At 51.5% G+C, this 18,264-nt stretch overlaps 1 long non-coding RNA gene across 2 annotated transcripts in view; it reads right to left on the bottom strand.

The window, feature by feature from the left end:
- The window catches only part of LOC146830220 (uncharacterized), a 96,509-nt gene that overhangs the window by 68,886 nt on the left and 9,359 nt on the right, over positions 1-18,264 (bottom strand). The window lies entirely within an intron of this gene.

Here is an 18,264-nt window from a genome sequence, read left to right as displayed (position 1 = left end):
GTTGTTGGAGGCCTAGTGAGTTCTCCTCCTTTTGGGTTTGAGACTGCTCCATAATGAAATCGAAAGGGGCGTGTGAGAAGTTGGCCTGGTATATGATGTTCACTAGTTAAAGTGACCACCTTGTACCATGCCAAGCAACCCTTTTGGTGTGGTTGTAAGTCAACCTTTTCGGACTAGCTGCCCTAGTGGTAGCGTAGGCTAAGCAGTCTTTGAGGCTAAACTCGTTAAAGCGTGTTAAGCAGGCTGTTTTACCAAATATAACCCCCTTTTATACCAATGAAAGGACACCACACAGATATATATTCAAAATATATATGTATTTATTTCTCAAAGTATCCCCTAGACTCTTTATGAGCACAGGAGCACAAATCGTTAAACAAGACAATGTTATAATACACAGAAGTTGCACTTTATATGGATGGGCCCTGGTGGCCACTCAAACCATATACTAAAATAGTGGTATAAGTACCACGAACAGGAAAGGGAAAAGGCCTAGGGCCTCTAGAATCGCTGGGCCTACAAGGAGCTAACTTTAGTTAGTGACCAGGAGGTCCACGGGTTGCGTGTGCAGTGAGGAAAGTCACACGCGTGCTCCCATAGGTTTTCAATGGGTGCGTAAAAGTTACAAAGTTACTGCAGAAAGGCTCTTCTGGGTAGACTACGATCTCAAGATTCGAAACACAGACACTAGAGATGATTCTCTACACTTGGGCACCGGAGTGCCAGCTTTACCTCACCCACAGGAAGCGGGTGCATAGGTCTCGAAGTGCGTCGGGTTTCTTCTATCGATTCAATGGAGCCTGATGATATCGATGCTGCAGGCGGTCGGTCCAGAAGAGATGCGGTGGATCCAAGGGTGGATCGGAGTTGTAGAAGACCTGAAAGCAGAGGGGACAGTATTCACAGTCACTAGCCAGTGACCGGCGTGGCACCAGGTAGGTACCAGGCGATGTCATGTGCAAACAGGTGAAGAGGTGTAGCTTGTCTCCGCAGCCACGTGGTCCCTGAAGGTCGATGACGTCCAGGAGTCAAGTCACGAGCTGTCCCACGCAGGCTCTCGCTGTCGGCGGTGTCGGCGACTCGAAAGAAGCAAACAAGCCTTGGCAAAGGCAGGAGTCGGGGAAGTTCAAGAAAGCTGTTTGTTCTGACCAGCAAGGTCAGAGGGGCTGCTCTTTTGGAGAGCAGCTAGGGCCAGTCTGGAGCAACCAGACCAGCATCATTGATTTTCAAATAGGTCGCCAAAATGGCCACTAGCCAACGGGCCAGGGACCGGGCAGGCGCGTCAAGATGCAAAGTGCAGAGGGGCCCCACGCAGATCGTGGAGATGCTGGAGGGCTCACCTTTGGTGCAGATGCTGCTCGGGTGTTGGGCTTCTCAGGACCCAAAGCACAACTCGGAGGGAGCCTCTGTCGCTGCGCTTGCAGCTTGTCGTCGGTCTTTCAAGATGGCTGGCTCCACGTGTCTCGGTGCCTCCACGGGTTCCTTCTTTGCAGGGACTGTGGATCGGGCGGTGAGAGGTCTGGAGGTCCAGGTCTTGTCGGGCTCTGGGCTCGGGCTCCGGCAGGAGGCGGCGGCAAAGCAGACGTTCAATAGCTGGTTGGTGCTTGCGTTAGCAAGATGGTCACTCCCTGACCATAGGGGAGATTTCCTTCAGTCCTCTGTGCAGCAGAGCGTCGATGTTCCCGTCTTCTTCTTGTGGTTAAGTTGATTCCAGGATGTCTGAAGTCTTAGGACACAGCTCCTACCTTTAAGCGGATTCTAGGGGCCGGACTACCTGCTAGGTCCCTCCCTAAGGGTGGGACCAGGAAGGGGGGTTGTTACACCCCCAATCCTTTGTCCAGCTCGCCCCAGGTCCGGGGCTGGTGTGCCCCAGGACCGGATTGAACTGGCATATGCACCGAGGCTCCTTGTGAGCCTCAGGCATGTCTGGTTTCTTTCAAGCCCTACCTGACCAATACACAAAATCCTGTCTGGGGTGGTGCTCGCACCTCCCCTGGCAGGAAACCCTTTGTCCATGTCTCCCAAGCTGGAAGGACTCCCAGCAGCAGGAGGGCAGACTTGTGTCTGTGGTGGCAGCATCCATTTTGTGGAGCTGAGGCTATGTCTGATTTTACCCGGGTTTCAGGTACTGTACATGTCGTGTCCCTCTAGAAGGGTGGAATGCTAACCCCGTCGCCAGAATTGGCGAGGGGTTAGTATTCCAATTCGTATGACACCTTACTCGACATGTTTTGATAAAGCCAAACCAAAGATAGCATTTAACCGCGAGGTTCATAATGCACTTAAGAGTATATGGTATGACGATATCCGGAAACAGTAGAAGGAAGTGGTTCCGACCACTGCAGACAGGCTCAGCTCATGCCAGAGCACCATCTCACATGGAACCAAGCACTCTGCCTTCAGGATTGTTAAGGCCTGCCATAGGAGTGACTTATAGGTTAACATGTGTCCCATTTAAGGTTAGGTATAGGTATAGGTATACTACACCTAAGTAAGAGGTGGTTACACCAACTTACCCCAGCTGAGTGATCAGCCAGTTGTGTCAAATTTGTTAGGCCAAGCCTGGGGTGGCATAATACATGCTTCAGCCCCTGGCAGGCCTTAGATACACCAATGCCCTGGGTACCTAGTGTACACTGGTACAGGGGCTCACAGGGTGATCCACTTCCAATTGGTTATGCACCTAGGGTGCATTGTGTCAATTTAGTTAGAGAGAATAGCAGGCTGGGGGTCTGATTAGCAGGCCCACAGCCTCAATATGTCAAAAACCAGTGAAGCAAAAAGCAAAAATTTGGGGTGACCATAGGATAGCAGACCCTACTCTCCTACAGGGCTCCATCGGTGCAAGCGAACAAACTGGACAAATATGCTGTCCCGAGGCAACCAGCCTCGGAGGAGGGTGCGACAGGTGGTTAAACCGACACTTCGGAGCCATCCTTTAGCTCAATTATGTCCGCCATTCAGGTGCTGGGAATGATGCTGGAAACCAAAATTGACAGTCTCCATCGAAATGAATCTTCTCAGGGCAGACATGAATAAAACTTCAGAACGAATCACTGTAACGGAAACGTGTATTACGAAGCTCCAATCCACCGCGCGTGGCCTTGAAGAGAAGGTCCAACAGTTGGTTCAGCAGCACAGCCAGGTGGCCAGAAGCTGGAGGATCAGGAAGGGTGGGCCCGTCGGAACAATATCCGCGTGGTGGGGGTCCCGGAAGGGGCAGAAGGCCCTAGCATGGATCTCCTCCTTGAGGACTTAATATTAATCACTTAAAGCCCAAGAGACTGTCCACCCTCTTCATGGTGAAGAGGGCTCATAGGGCCCCAGTCCCTTCACCAAAACCTGTGGCACCCCCTAGAACAATCATCGCCAGGATCCTTAATTATAGGGATCGGGATGCGATCCTACAGGCGGCCTGATGGCATGGCGACCTTCTATATGAGAATACAGTGGTGTGGTTCTTCCCACGCTAAAAGTGCAACAGGAGCGCCGCACCTTCGACGGGGCGAAGAGAGCCCTTGGAGAAAGGGGCATCAAATATATGATGTTCTTTCCGGCTAAGCTTAAGATCATCACGAATGGGAAGTCCTTGTTCTTCACGACTCCATCGGCAGTACAGGCTTGGCTGGACGAGGCGCGACTGCAGAAAGACAGTTCACGCGTGGTGGGCGGCTGGAGAGACACTCTTGAGTGCTCCCCAGGTTCTTCTAATAGACAAGAGGGACCGGACATTTGTGACCGATACTCCCGGCGCTCCAGATCGCTGAGCCCGGCGCTCTCAGAAAATGACCCTGTCGCGGTAGTGGCCTGGCTCTGGGACTCCTTGTTAACACATGTAATGTATGGTGTTGGGGAGGATTGGAAGGCGCCAGCACCTTTTTTTTTTTTAGGGGATTGATTCTGTCGACTGTCTGCTACATTGCCACTACTCTCTCCTGGTCTTGGGCTGACACAGGGCCTCGCTCGGCAGCCCCTATCTTAGTTGACTATTTTGGGGGCGACAGGCGCTCTGCTAGTTGGGGATGTGGGTAGTTTTAAGCCTATGCAGCAGGGTAGCAGGGAGGGGGTTGTTCCTTGGGGGGAGGGTATAGTTTGTTTGTCGGGTCTCATTTGTGAGTTGGGAGGGTGGACATCCTATTCGCGGCATTTCTCCGTCATGCACCTCATTCAGTGCTTTGTCCAGAGGGTTTTTCATTGTGAGGGGTGGGGAGGGGGGGCTGAGGGGGGATGTTTTAGTTTGTATTGTTCTGTGTTTTTCAGGTATGACAAATATGACTTGTTTCAAGGAAAGGCAATCACTGGTTAAATGCTTTTGGTATTGCTGTTTATGAAGGGAATGTGGTCTAAAAATGTGTTCCCCCCTGGGGCGTTCGTGGGGGACCCCCCTGCAATTAAAATGAACATGCAACAGGGCACGATGGACAACTAGACAGGGGCCCAAGCTGTTGTCGTGGAATGTCAACGGGCTGGGAGACAGGATCAAGCGGGGTATAGTGCTCCAATTTCTAAAAAGACACTCCCCCGGTGTAGTCCTCTTACAAGAGATGCACCTGCTTGGAAAAGCTTGTAGGGCCATGTCGCGATGGGGTTTCCATCTGGTGGTTCTGGCTCCCGGGGTGTAGGCATTATAGTCTGAAAATCATTCCCCATGACAATTGTCTGTGTCTGTACCAACACCCTGGGTAGGTTTGTTGCTGCCTCCGGGACCTGGGAGGGGCGCATACTTAATCTCCTGTCTGTCTATGTGCCGCCAGGATTGTATACCCAAACCTTTGCAGAACTCATCCTAGCCTTGCCGGAGGGCAGTGTTGATCTGGGGCAATTTTAATTCCATCGTCTCTGACTCCCTTGACCTTTGACTCCAGAGGGCCTTGCCGCCCGCTCGTAGGTTCAAAGTGATGGGCCTGGTGTATGTCTGGAGGAGACTACACCCGGCCGAGCAGCAATACACTTTCTACTCTGGTGCACACCGCAGTATGTCCAGTATAGATTATGTTTTGACGCTCGCACACCAAATTGACAGTGTGAAGGTAATACAGCACTTGGTCAGGGGAATCTCTGACCACTCATCTATCCTATGTCGCCTAGAGGCGGGAGAGCGCTTGGTTGGCTGTACAGCCCCGATCAACCCTTGGTATCTTATGACTCCCCAAATCAGAGATAAGATCTTAAGTGAGTCAGATCTTTACTTCCAAGAGAACGACGGGATGGTCGAATCGACAACGACGCTCTGGAAGGCCTACAAGGCTGTCATACAGGGGTGGCTTTGGCCCAGATCTCGGTACAGTGAAAGAAATGTGCAGATATGACTTTCTTGAACACTTAGACCCTTTGGTTACGTGACTCGGTGGATGAGCGGCAGAGATTGCATATTAAAGTCAAGGAATATACCGACTTGGCAAATGAGACTGCCAAGTCGCACTATAGGGCCACACTCAGCAGAATCTATGACGTCGGTGACAAGACTGGCAAATTGTTAGCTTGGGATCAGGCCCATCGCATTGTGGTTGAGATAGAGACAGACTCCCATTCCCGTCTCACTGCCCCTCAGGACAGAGTGGATACATTCGGCCAATATTATCAGTCACTCTAAACATCTCAAACACCACACATGGAGGAGGAGGCTTCCTCATTTTTGTAGGATATTTCATTGCCCTCGCTCACTGATGAGGAACGTTCTGATCTTGATCTAGACATCACAGTTACAGAGGTTGAAAAAGCCATACACGACCTACGACCTACGCGGTGGGACGGCATCGGGCCCTAACGGCTTGCCCATTGAATTGTTTAAACTCACTGTGGGCAAGACAGCACCTTATCTCACCTAAATGTTTTGTGAAAGTAAGAGGGGGGGGAATCCTGCCCGAGAATCAGAGGCTTGCTAATATCGTAGTAATTCACAAAATGGGCCAATCGAGTCATAAATGTTCCTCTTACAGACCCATCTCGTTGCTCAATTGCGAAGCAAAAATTCAGGTGAAGGTCCTTGCGTCTCACCTGCTTGGGTTCATCACCCGCTTGGTCCATCCGGACCAATTGGGGTTTATGCCAGCGAGAAACACTTCCCTTAACATGCGTAGGCTCCACGGAGTATTGTGCCATGCCGATAAAATCAGAGAAGACGCCGTCGTGGTCTCCCTTTATGCTGCTTCAGCTTTCGACACCATCGAGTGGCCCTATATGTTTGCTGTCCTTCACAAATTGGGCTTTGGCCCCGAGTTTATGAGGTGGGTTCGGCTTCTCTACCAACAGCTGCTTGCACAAGTCATGGTGAACAACAGGAAATCTCCCGCTTTCATGCTCAGCAGGAGCACCAGGCAGGGATGCCCCTTGTCCCCGCTTTTCTTCGCTATGGCCTTCGAGCCTCTGGCAATGTGGGTCCGCAATGACCCCGCCATAGGAGGCCCCAAGTGGCCATCTGGATGGGAAGACCGCATATCGCTATATGCAGACATTTTGCTCTATCTGGCATCCCCGGCTGTATCACTCAATGTAGCCCTGGATATATTCCATGTATTTGGTAGCTACGCTGGCTATTCCATAAACTGTACCAAGTCAGTGCTATATGTCCTCTATGGTAAGAGACCTCCACTCCCTCGGGGAAATCAACTGGTGGAAGCTACTGATGGCTTCAAATACCTGGGGATCTGGGTCTCTAAGGATCCGTCCAGATTCTATGATCGAAATATCCTGCCAATATCCTGCTGCCTCTCGTGCGTCTTAAAGTTGACGTCCTACATTTGAAATCACTTCCGTTGTCTCTCTTGGGGCAGGCGGCCCTGTTCAAAATGATGTCCCTTCCCAGGTTCTTATATGCTTTGCACAATACTCCGCACCCTGTCGCACCCTCATACTTTAAAGAAATCGATTGTATCATACGGGACCTGCTGTGGGAGGGGAAGCCACCTCGTATCGAACGCACAAGCTCACGTTAGGGTGGTTCGATGGGGGCATCGTACTTCCAGACATAAGGAAGTATTATTGGGCATCCCATCTAGCAGCGATAAATCAATGTATGTATAGGCCGCAGGGCGACCCGGCCTTCCAGATCAACAGATGGCTCCTCCCGGGAGGTAACTTTGATGGAGCCCTCTAGGTGCGGTCGTTGAAGCTGGCCCTGACTTGACCAACTGGACATGCGGTACAGGTGTGGAAGGCGGCTACCAAGTGCTTGGGATGGGAAGGGAAAGTTACTCGGGCCATACCATTCTGGCACTGCGAGCAACTGGGCAGGCTGATTTGCTCGAGGGGCTTTGATCGCTGGGATCTTATAGGTATATCCAGGGTGGGTGACTTGTGGAGGTTGGGTAGGGTGGTCCCCTTTACATGGTTGCAGCAAGAATATGAGTTGGCGCACTCAAGACACTTCAGGTATCTCCAAATCAGACATGCGCCTTACTTGCGGTTCTCCCTAAAGGTAGTGAACTTCCCGAATCCACCCCACTCGAGGATCGAGTTCTAGATGGCGACTTGCCAGAGAAGGCTATATCATTCATTTACAAAAAATTGTTCAACAACATGGTAGATCCCCTAACTCACCTGAGGGCTAAATGGGACCATGACGTGGCGGGTTTGGACAAAGACGAGTGGCTGGCGGCGGTGGCCTCCCTCCGCAAGGTGGCCATCTCTTCCAGGCTTCACCTGGTACAGATGAAGCTTCTCCACAGGTCCTATCTGTATGGGCCACTATTGGTTCACATGGGGTATTGCTCAGATGGCGGCTGGGAACCTTTGTCCACACACTTTGGGAATGTACGACTATCCAGAGATATTGGGAGACTGTAGCGCATCTTATGGAAGAAGTGTAGGGTCAGCAGATAGATTGTAGCATTAAACTGGCCCTCCTAAACGTCTGGGGGCCCCACTGACCTGACTTCCAAGGAGCGCATATGGGTTATCTTGGGGCTGATGGTGGCAAAACGCAACATTGCAAGATTGTATAGGGCTCAGAGCCCACCAAGTATCGAGGACTGGGGTAGGGATATGGACTGGTGCATGGTCACGGAAAAGTCCATATACGAAGCCAGGGGGTGCCCAAACAAATGGACGCAAGTCTGGGGGCAATTGAACACTCACAGGGAAGAGATATGTGAGCCTCTGAGATCGAGAGACGACATTGTAAATGGGATATGAATATGTTTCAATGGGGACTGTCATTATCACTTCGTGATCACTATGTCTCTAGTATCATTTGTAGAGTAACTAATATTGCCAATGTACATGTAACGTGACCTTTCCTTCTATCATGCCTTGATTTCAATAAAAAAAAAGAAAAAAGAAATAAAAAAAGAAGGATGGGGTATTCTCTTTCGAGTTCTCTGCCCTGATCCCGAGGTGAAGGATAACAGGATGCAGAGTGTTTCTGCACATTCCTCACCGCCTGGGCCCTCTCTTTTGCTGCTTGATCTTTGGTGGGACCCTGTGGAGAGCGCTTGTTGCGCGACCTTGGACGTCTCTGCGGTTGTCCCGAAGAGTGGGATCTGGGCCTGACTCGGTGTGAAGGCGCAAGCCCGTTTTGTTCCATCCAGGTCCAGGCCTCTTCCGGAGTAGTGCAGAAGGTGGTAGTCTCATCATGTTGCACCCGAAGTGTTGCTGGGAACTAAAGAGCGTACTCCACATTATGTTCTCATAGGCTTCTCTTCAACTCGAGAGAGGAGGATCTGTGCCTCTCGACCTCCAAAGTGTAGTCAGGGTAAATAGGTACGTGAGCATTCTCGACAATCCACAGACCCCGCACCCTAGTCACCTGCAGTTTGTGGTCCCTGTTGTGGTAGTTAAATAGGTGCGCTACCACTGGTCTCAGCGGGGCACCCGGACGGGGGGGGGGGCCCTCGGCACTCTGTGGACTCTTACCACAGAGAAGAAGGTAGATTGTTTACCCTGAAGGACTGCATGGACGAACCAGCTTTCAAGATAGTGCTCCATGCGTTGGCCCTCGGGCCGTTCAGGAAAGCTTACTATCCGAACGTTATTTCGATCGTGAAATCCCTTCAAGACCCGGTCTTGTAGATATTTGACCTCCTCCTGAAAAGCGTAAGGAGCTCATCAGTGTCTAGGACCGTGGGTCTAAGAGCAGTCAGTGTAGGTTCAGAATTTTCTATCCAGTCTTTCAGTTTTTTATGGTCCTCACGGAGAAGCCCCACCTCTATGCATAGGTAGTCCAGTTTGGGGCCCAGGGTAGATTTAATATCTAGAACTGCTGAGAGCAGTTCATTGAATCGATGAGAATGTTCTGTGAGGCTTGTCCGCCAGCGTCTTGTCGCACAAGCTCCTACTTGTGTAACGATATAGCTGTAAGAGACATTAGTTAGGGATAGATTCCTTACCTTAGAATATCCCCAGGCGTCAGACTGGATCCGGAAAGTTTTTCGTCAGCAGTACCCCTGCGCTTAGGAAGGTGGCGTCGTGCGGCTCCGCGTCCGTCGCCGGCGTCGTATGCGCTGAGATGACGTCACCGAGACTACTTAGGCGCCACCCATGCGTGCTGACGTCCGTTCTGTACACGACTTTCCGCGCCAGAAACGCAGAGCCATGCAAGAAACTGACCACTGGTGTCATGAAACTAGGGCCCTGAAAGGAAAGACTTGACCCTAGAAATCAGTTCGCAGAACGGGGAGGATGGGTGGGGCGGTAAGGAATCTATCACTAACTAATGTCTCTTACAGATATATCGTTACGCAAGTAGTAACTTGTGCATCTTAAAGAGACACGTTAGTGATAGATTCCTTACCTTAGAATAGATACCCCAGCAATACCAACCCCGGTGGTGGGTCTTCGACCAAGATGACACCAGAAAGTCACGGAGAACATAACGGCCAAAGAAGCCGTCTCCCCGGACTTGACTGTCAAGGCAGTAATGCTTGGTAAATGTGTGCAGCGAGGCCCACGTAGCTGCTTGACAAATGTCCTGCAAGGGAACGCCGTGTCCCAAGGCAGTAGTGGCTGCTGTTGCCCTGGTAGAATGGGCACGGAGCCCCACAGGAGGCTCCTTCTTAGCCAATGAGTAACATGCTTTGATGCACAATATTACCCACAGAGAGATGGTTCGTTTCTGCACGGCTGACCTTTTTTGGCGCCCAAGTAGCCAACAAAAAGTTGGTCATCCACCCGGAACTGTTGTGTGCGCTTCAGATAGAACGAGAGCGCATGTTTTGGCTCCAGACGGTGGAGCCTCTCTTCCTCTTTTGAAGGATCCGGAGGCGGAAAGAAGGTGGGCAAAGTGATGGTCTGCCCGATGTGGAAGGGCGTGACAACCTATGGCAAGAAAGAAGGAAGAGTCCTCAAAACCACCTTGTCCGGATGAACAGAAAGAAAAGGAGGTTTAGAAGAAAGAGCCTGGAGCTCACTCGCTCTTCTGGCAGAGGTGATAGCTACCAGGAAAGCCATCTTTAAAGTGAGAAGACGTAAGGGACAGTTATGAAGGGGCTTAAAGGGAGCGCACATCAGATAGGTCAAAACAAGATTTAAGTCCCATTGAGGCATTATGAAAGGCACAGGAGGAAACGTGTGTGTAATGCCTTTGAGGAAGCGATTAACAACCGGGGACTTAAAAAGAGAAGGCTGATCTGGAAGCCGTAGAAAGACAGAGATGGCCGAAAGATAACCTTTGATACTGCCCAGAGCAGAGCCCTGCTGGGCCAAAGAGAGAAGGAACAGAAGGACCTCGGATAGAGGGGCAGAAAGGGGGATCCACAGCCTTTGCTTTGCACCATGCCACAAATTTGTTCCACCTGCAGGCGTATACCGTCTTAGTGGAGGGATGCCTGGCTGCCAGAATGACATAACAGACTTCGGGAGGAAGGTCGAAACCTGTCAACTGTCGCCGCTCAATCTCCACGGATAGAGGTGGAGGCTGAACAGGTTCAGGTGGAGGACCGTCCCCTGCTGCTGCGACAGAAGATCCTCCTGAAGATGCTGAGTAGCTCGGGATACCAGTATCTTTGTGCCCAATCCGGAGCCACAAGGATGACTTGGGCCCGGTTGAGCCGAATCTTCTTCAGCACTTTGGGCAGAAGTGGTATAGGCGGAAAGGCGTACAACAGACCGCAGCTCCACTCGCGACGAAAAGCGTTGCCGAGCAAGTGCCGCCTTGGAAATTCCAACACGCAGAACCGATGACATTTCGCGTTCTCTTTGGTGGCGAATAGATCTAACCAAGGCTCTCCCCACTGCAGAAAGAGAGCTTGCGCCACGTCTGAGTTCAGACGCCATTCGTGATCCATCAAGCACCGGTGGCTAAGTTTGTCCGCCCTGATGTTCAGAGAACCTACCAGATGATGAACCACCAAGGTAATGCCTTGATGTTCCAGCCATGTTCAGAGGCGCAGAGCCTATTGACATAGGGTCCACGACCCCACCCCGCCCTGTTTGTTGCAGTACCACATGGCGGTGGTGTTGTCTGTGAACACCTGCACTACAGTTCCCTGGACAGAGGGAAGGAATGTCTTCATTGCAAGTCGGATCGCCCGAAGCTCCAAAAGGCTGATATGGAGCCGGGGATCTTCACCTCTTCCAAGTGGCCGCCCTATCCCAGGAGGGACACATTCGTCACCACTGTGTGCTCCGGTTGGGGAAGGTAGAGGGATCTGCCACTGACCCAGTCGCGATTCGTGAGCCACCACTGCAATTGTCTTGCAGTGCCCTCCGAGATCTGGACATGATCGGACAGGTTGCCCTGATGTTGTGCCCACTGGAACATCAGGTCCCACTGAGAGCCCGCATATGCCATCTGGCATGTTGCACTAGCAGGATGCAGGAGGTCATCAGGCCAAGGAGCCGGAGGGTCATCCTGATTGAAACCCGGGATAGAGGCTGAAAGATTGGAATCAAAGCCTGAATATCCCGGACTCGCTGTTCGGGAGGATAAACCCGAAACTGCGTCGAATCCAGAACCGCTGCGATGAAGGTGAGCTTCTGAGAGGGACTCAGGTGCGACTTCTGCATGTTGATGGAGAACCCCAGCAAATGCAGGAGGTCGGCCGTAGTCTGGAGATGGGAGATGACTGCCTGAGGCAAGCCCGCCTTCAACAACCAGTCGTCGAGATAGGGGAAGACTGTAACCCCTGATCTGCGCAGATGAGCTGCGACCACCGCCATCACTTTTGTGAACACCCGAGGGGCACTGGTAAGGCCGAAGGGGAGCAAGGCAAACTGAAAGTGCTCTTGGCCTACCGTGAACCGCAGGGGACCAGAAAGTAGTGGGAATAACAACCACGCCCAACTTTTGGCCCAGGAAGGTGCTCGATGGCCCCCTTGGCCAAGAGGGCCATGACTTCCTGTTGGAGAAGCGCAAAGTGATCCCCTGACATGCGGTGGAACTGAGGTAGCAGACTCGAAGGGGAGGAAGCAGCCACTTCGGACGATTTGCAGCACCCACCTGTTCGAAGTGACAGAATGCCATGGGCGGAGGTGATGGCGAATCCTGCTGCACACTGGCGTGGGGTGCACCCCAAAGCTCGGACTAGGAAGGCTTTGAGGCAGATGCTGTGGGAGCGGAGGTGGACTGACCCACACGCTGGCCCCCTGTCCAACCGCGGCGGAAATCACATCCGCGGCCACGGTGAGGTTGGTTTTGCGCAGGCTTTCGGCTGAACGAAAGTGCTGGGGCGCCCCTTCTGTGGCCACGAAAGGAACGAAAAGCAGATGTGGCCGGGCACGTGGTGGAAAGACCCATGGACTTGGCCGTAGCCCGGGAGTCCTTAAAACGCTCCAGCGCACTATCTGCCTTATCGCCAAACAGGCAGGTACCATCAAAAGGCATGTCCATAAGGGAACTCTGAACATCCCCTGAAAACCCTATGGACCGTAACCAGGCATGGCGACTGAGGGCCACTGTGGTGGAAATTGTCCTACCCAGTGAGTCCGCAGTGTCCAGTCCACACCGGATGGAGAACTTTGCTGCATCCTTCCCCTCAGCCACAGCTTGGGGAAGCACTGCCCGAACTTCCTCCGGACACTGAGGCAGCGTCTGCGCAACCGTGTCCCACACAGCGTGAGAGTAACGGCCCAAGAGGTATGTGGTGTTTGCCGACCGCAGTCCTAACCTGGCAGAGGAAAACCTTTTCTTGCCATACTGTTCCAGCTTCTTAGATTCCTTATCCAGCGGGGCGGTAGGAAATGCGCTTTGGGAGGTGGAGGCTTAGATGACCAGGCTCTCTGGAGTTGGGTGGGTCGTTAAAAAGGCAGGATCACCCGGGGCCGGGCGATGACGCCTGGCCACGTTCTTATCCATGGGGACCCCCGTGGCTGGCCTAGACCAGGTGCCCATCAACACATCAGTTAACGCCTCATTGAACGGTAGCAGAGGCTCCATAGAGCTTGCCGCCGGCTGAAGGACTTCAGTGAGGAGGTTAGTATTCAGAGTTACTGTAGGCAGGTCAAGTTCAAGGGACTCAGCTGCTCTATGGAGCCCTAGAGTGTAGGTAGCGCCCTCCTCCATGGCCACAGCAGGAGGAGAAAGGAACCAGGCTCAGAGGAGAGGTCAAGGCCACCTGCATCCTCCGACTCTTCTGCCCACTCCTGTTCCGACTCGCACTACCGTGCAAGAGGGTCCTCAGACCCATCCCAGTCATCCCCCTCCTCCACTGCCCGAGACACAGGTTGCGGGGGAGGGACAGGAGAATAAAAATGGTCCAACTGTGCCGGTCGGCGCCTACCCGGCTCCATATCCCAGTTAGGGTCCCAACCTGGAGCAAAGTTGTCCGGAAACCCGGGCAAGGGCGGAGGTGGAACAACTATAACCTATTGCGGTGCCCTGACTGGAGCCATGTGAGGCGCCGGGGCCAAAGCTGCTGGCAGAGGACCTTGCGGCACCGGAGCTGGAGCCGCCGGCGGAGGACTTTGCGGCGCTGGAGCCTCCGGCAGCGGAGCCGCCGGCAAGGGAGGGCCCTCAGGTGTGACCGCAGGGCCCGAAGGCGAACCAGCGGGAGCCCGAGACCTGAAAAGGTGGTCCATGGCAGCAAGAAAATCTTGCACCTGGGCCGGAGTCGCCGATAGACCCGGATAAGGTGGGTAAGCCGTGGGACTCAAATGCTCCAACGGAGCCGCGTGGGAGGTACACCCCACCCCCTCGTCCGACAGGGGGGCATCGGAGAGCGTAAGCGCTTCTTCGACTTCTTCTTATGACGTCTCTTACCTGATTCAGAGTGTGAAGACTTCGACCCCAAGAAGAGGTGATGATGGCTCCGAGGTCGGTCCCTCGTGCGACCCCTGGACCTCAAACGGCACGGATACGACTGCCGGGCCTCCAGCAACTTATGGGACCGCTCCCACAAGGCCTTCGGAGCCATGGTCGGAACATGACCGGGAGTCATGGTCGCGCTCCAGACAGTAGAGACAGACGCCATGGGGGTTGGCCACCAACATCGTACGGCAACAGGCCGCGCAGAATTTAAACCCAGGCATCCCTACGTGGCACCAGGAGTAAAAAACTCAAAAAAGTGACTAGGGTACGTGCTCTAACCGGATCTGCGCTTGCTGGCGCAGAAAAGAAAGAACTGACGTCAGCGTGCATGGGTGGTACCTAACTAGTCTCCGTGACGTCATCTCGGTGCATACGACGCCGGCGACGGACGCGGAGCTGCATGACGCCACATTCCAACACGCAGGGGTACTGCTGACGAAAACATTTCCGGATCCAGTCTGATGCCTGGGGATATTCTAAGGTAAGGAATCTATCACTAACGTGTCTCTTTCAGATTGCATGGGCAGTGCCCCCTGGACATTTGGTGCTCCCCATCTCTCCCCCAGGTAAGGACTGGGGTTGTCTGCTTTTTTCTTTATCATCTTGGAAGAGACAGCATGAACTGGGTGAAAATATCAGAGTAGTGACTGAGTGGGAGCTTGATCCAAAGTCACAGCCAGGTCCTACCAATCCACCGTGGGGATGGGCCATAGTACAGTAGGGGAAGGCTCTCCAGCTGCACCCCCCCCCCGCCGAAGGCCCCAGCAACCTTTCTCTCTGGTCACTAGAACTGTTTGATGGTTCGCTGTTGAGGGGTTCTCCACGTGAGTGGGCAGATTAAGTGCAGAGATGGAGTGCTGAACACTTATGACATCTGCAGGGGCTCTGCAGGGCTGAATATAGTGAAAGGAACTCCATCCAAACAATCCCATCGGTCACTGGAACAGTGGAAATGTGGACTAGGGACAAGTCTCCCCTCAGTCCTTGCGAAGAAGAATGTGGGGCCAACACCCCATCGACCAGCCCCGCAGTAGACAGCTCCGGGAGGCAGTGGTCATCGATCAACAGGAAAAAAACTGTCACAAATTGCATCCACGGGAACAAAAAAAAAACAAGGCGAGTATGATCCAGACATATATCCAAGGCAGAACTATATTAGTGCGTTTCAACCATGAAATAAAAACAGAAATCCGTGCTGGAGGCGGATGTTAAACAGAAGAACTGTCTGAGGAAAAATCATCTTGATCCATATAGTAGCTGAAAAACTGTAGACTGGGATTCAATAGTAGGACTCGGAAAATCCTAAGGCGAGGGATCCTCACACGGGGGAAATCAGTAAGTAAGTAATCGTTTATTTCAGGCACAGCCCATAAAACAGATCTGATCAATACAACAAGGTACATTTCAGATACTTTGAAAATTATACAATTTAAAAACATAAGACATCAAGGTAGAAAACAATTACTATGAAAGCGCTTAAAAACATTGCATAAAGATAAAAGCGCTAAAAACGGGACGTCAGACCTGAAAACGGATTGTGGACCTGGCAAGATAACCAATTGGGCATTTTGGTGGTGAGTAGTCTAACAATCATAAAATAGTCATAAGGAGGAGAATGTGCAAAATAGCAATCGTGGGGACTGTATAACAGAAGGGGTTGGCAGAATAAATATGTGCAACAATTCATAGACTCCTGCTAATAGGGGGGGAGATAAGGCAGATCTCTGTCGGGGTTTAGATTTGCAGATAGCCTTCTTACTTAATGCCCAAGCGATATACAAGTACTTCGAGACTGTGAAGGCTAAGGGTTCACTTGTGTCGCTTTTAAAGAGTCTCTCCACTTCCCAGTAGTGTCTCACACCCATGTGGTTACATTCAGCCACCAATCATTTTTTCCGAACCTTCCTGTATGAGGGGCAGAATAGCATGAAGTGGGACTCCGTTTCCACTAAGCTCGGACAATTTGGGCATCAATCGGCCTGGGAAGTAACATTAGCCCATTTGAAAGTGTGCGGTCTCAAGGGTAGGACTTCGCACCTATATTGTACTTACAGACATTTTAGCTGGTATGGGTGCATTCTGTTGAGATAAGATTCGAGCCTGGGTGCACATTTATGGTTTAGAAATTTTCCCACGAGGGAGTTAGTCTGGTGCGTTTCCAATGTTTGGAGTAAGATTGCCTCCCAGTAAGACTGTTTTATTTTTAGTGCATCTCCTTTTACTATTGTCTCCGGGGCGGTCCATAACTCACTCATTCCTATTCTGTGCGTTAATTCTTTAATGTTTATCAACCATGGTGTTTTCGGGTTTCTATGGAGAACCAAAAGATCTTTTCCGCACTCCCTATAGGCTGCCAATTCAGTAGTTGCCCATAATCTGGCCCAGTGTATTGGATTGAGCCAGGTCTAAGCGAAGCGGTGAAGTCAGGGAGCTTAAAAAGTGTTTTGATGAACCTGTTTTCTATTTTTGTTAAGACTCTCAGCATCGGCGTAACCCCATATCTCGGCACCATATATTGCTGACGGTATTGCTGAGGATTTACATACAGTGATAAGCAGAGAGACAGGTCCGTTTAACGCTGCTTTCTACCGTCTCGCTATGGCAGAGGCTTTCTGATGGAGGGTAGTTTTACTTTTCTCTATCGGGAGCCCCGGGCTTGGGTATCACTTAATCTCACCCCAAGATAATCAAAGTGGTGAACTACCTCTAGTGGGAGCCTCTTCACAGTCATACTGCCTCTGCACCCTTTGTGTGGATTAATCATCATAACTTTTGATTTTGACGAGTTTCGTTCGAGGCCCCTCTCGCCGCAGAAAGTAACAAAAGCATTTAATTCAGATTGGAGGCCCGTAGGGTTTTGGGAGATCAGCAGGGTATCATCAGCAAACATTATAGGGATTGATTTTCCTGCCACTCTTGGGGCGTCATGTTTGCATTCCATCATTCTCTTCACTGCGTCATTGATGCATAAGCTAAACAGTGTTGGCACAACAACGCATCCCTGCCTGACCCCCTTCAGGATCTCTATCTTATCAGTCATATTCCCTGTGGAGTTCCATCTGACCCTTGTGTGTGTGTTATCATGTAAGAGCCTGAGTATTCTCAATAGATCTAAGGGGATGCCATACCCAGCTAGTACCTCCCAGAGTGTGTTTCTCGGGACCAGGTCAAACGCCGCTCCTAATTCAAAAAAGGTGACGTATAGATGGTCACGCAAAAAGGTGATATATTTCCAGGTTATCACCTTGAAGCAGAGGACCAGGTCCAATGTACTGACCTTTGATCATTTAATTTGAATAAGACTTGTCTGCAGAATATTGTTTGTGTAGTATCAAGTAAGCTAATGGGCCTGTAAGTAGAGGGAGTGTTTCTGTCCCCTTTTTTAAAGATTGGTATAATAACGGCGCCTTGCCATGAGGGAGGGATTATGTTCCCTTTAATTATGCTGTTCGATAAAACATTCAGATAGGGGGCCCAAATGTGTCGTTCGGAAAGGAAAAGGTTTCCCAGAACGCAGTCCATCCCTGGGGCCTAACCATTTTCTGTTTGTTCTATTGCGTTGAGTGTTTCAGATAAAGTGAATGTAAGAGTAGAGTTTGTAACTGGGATAGAGGTTGGGAGTCATATTTAGGGTTTGGAGGCCGTTAACGTCTTCAAGGCAAGAGGTCGCTACAATGTTGTTTTGCTGCGGGCAATCATATAGGTTGCTGAAGTGTGAGACCCAGATGTCAGGGTTAATCGTTTGGTCTAGGGGGATAAGGGTTGGAGGACAGGGCCGGACTGGTACTTTCCGGTAGCGGGCAATCCTCTGGTAGGCTGGATGGGGTGGGGGCCGGTTTTCCGACAGAGGGACGGTTTTGTGGCTGGGGGGCCGATTTTCAGTCCGACCTTGAGTAGAGTCACTTCAGAGAGAAGTCACTGTCTGACTGTCTGTCTGAGTCTGACAGACTGACAGTCTGCGTGTCAGACTCAGACAGACAGTCAGTCAGACTTCCAATACTACTACTCCGACCGAGTCCGCTCTCTGCAGCTGCAGGGAAAACACAGCCTGATTGACCCGTGCGGTGTGCAACCGAACTTTT

The sequence above is a fragment of the Triturus cristatus genome, chromosome 5_1 (genome assembly GCF_964204655.1).
Source record: "Triturus cristatus chromosome 5_1, aTriCri1.1, whole genome shotgun sequence".
NCBI classification, from domain to species: Eukaryota; Metazoa; Chordata; class Amphibia; order Caudata; family Salamandridae; genus Triturus; species Triturus cristatus.
Note: the sequence above shows the minus strand (reverse complement) of the source record. Positions and strands in the feature narration are given on the sequence as shown.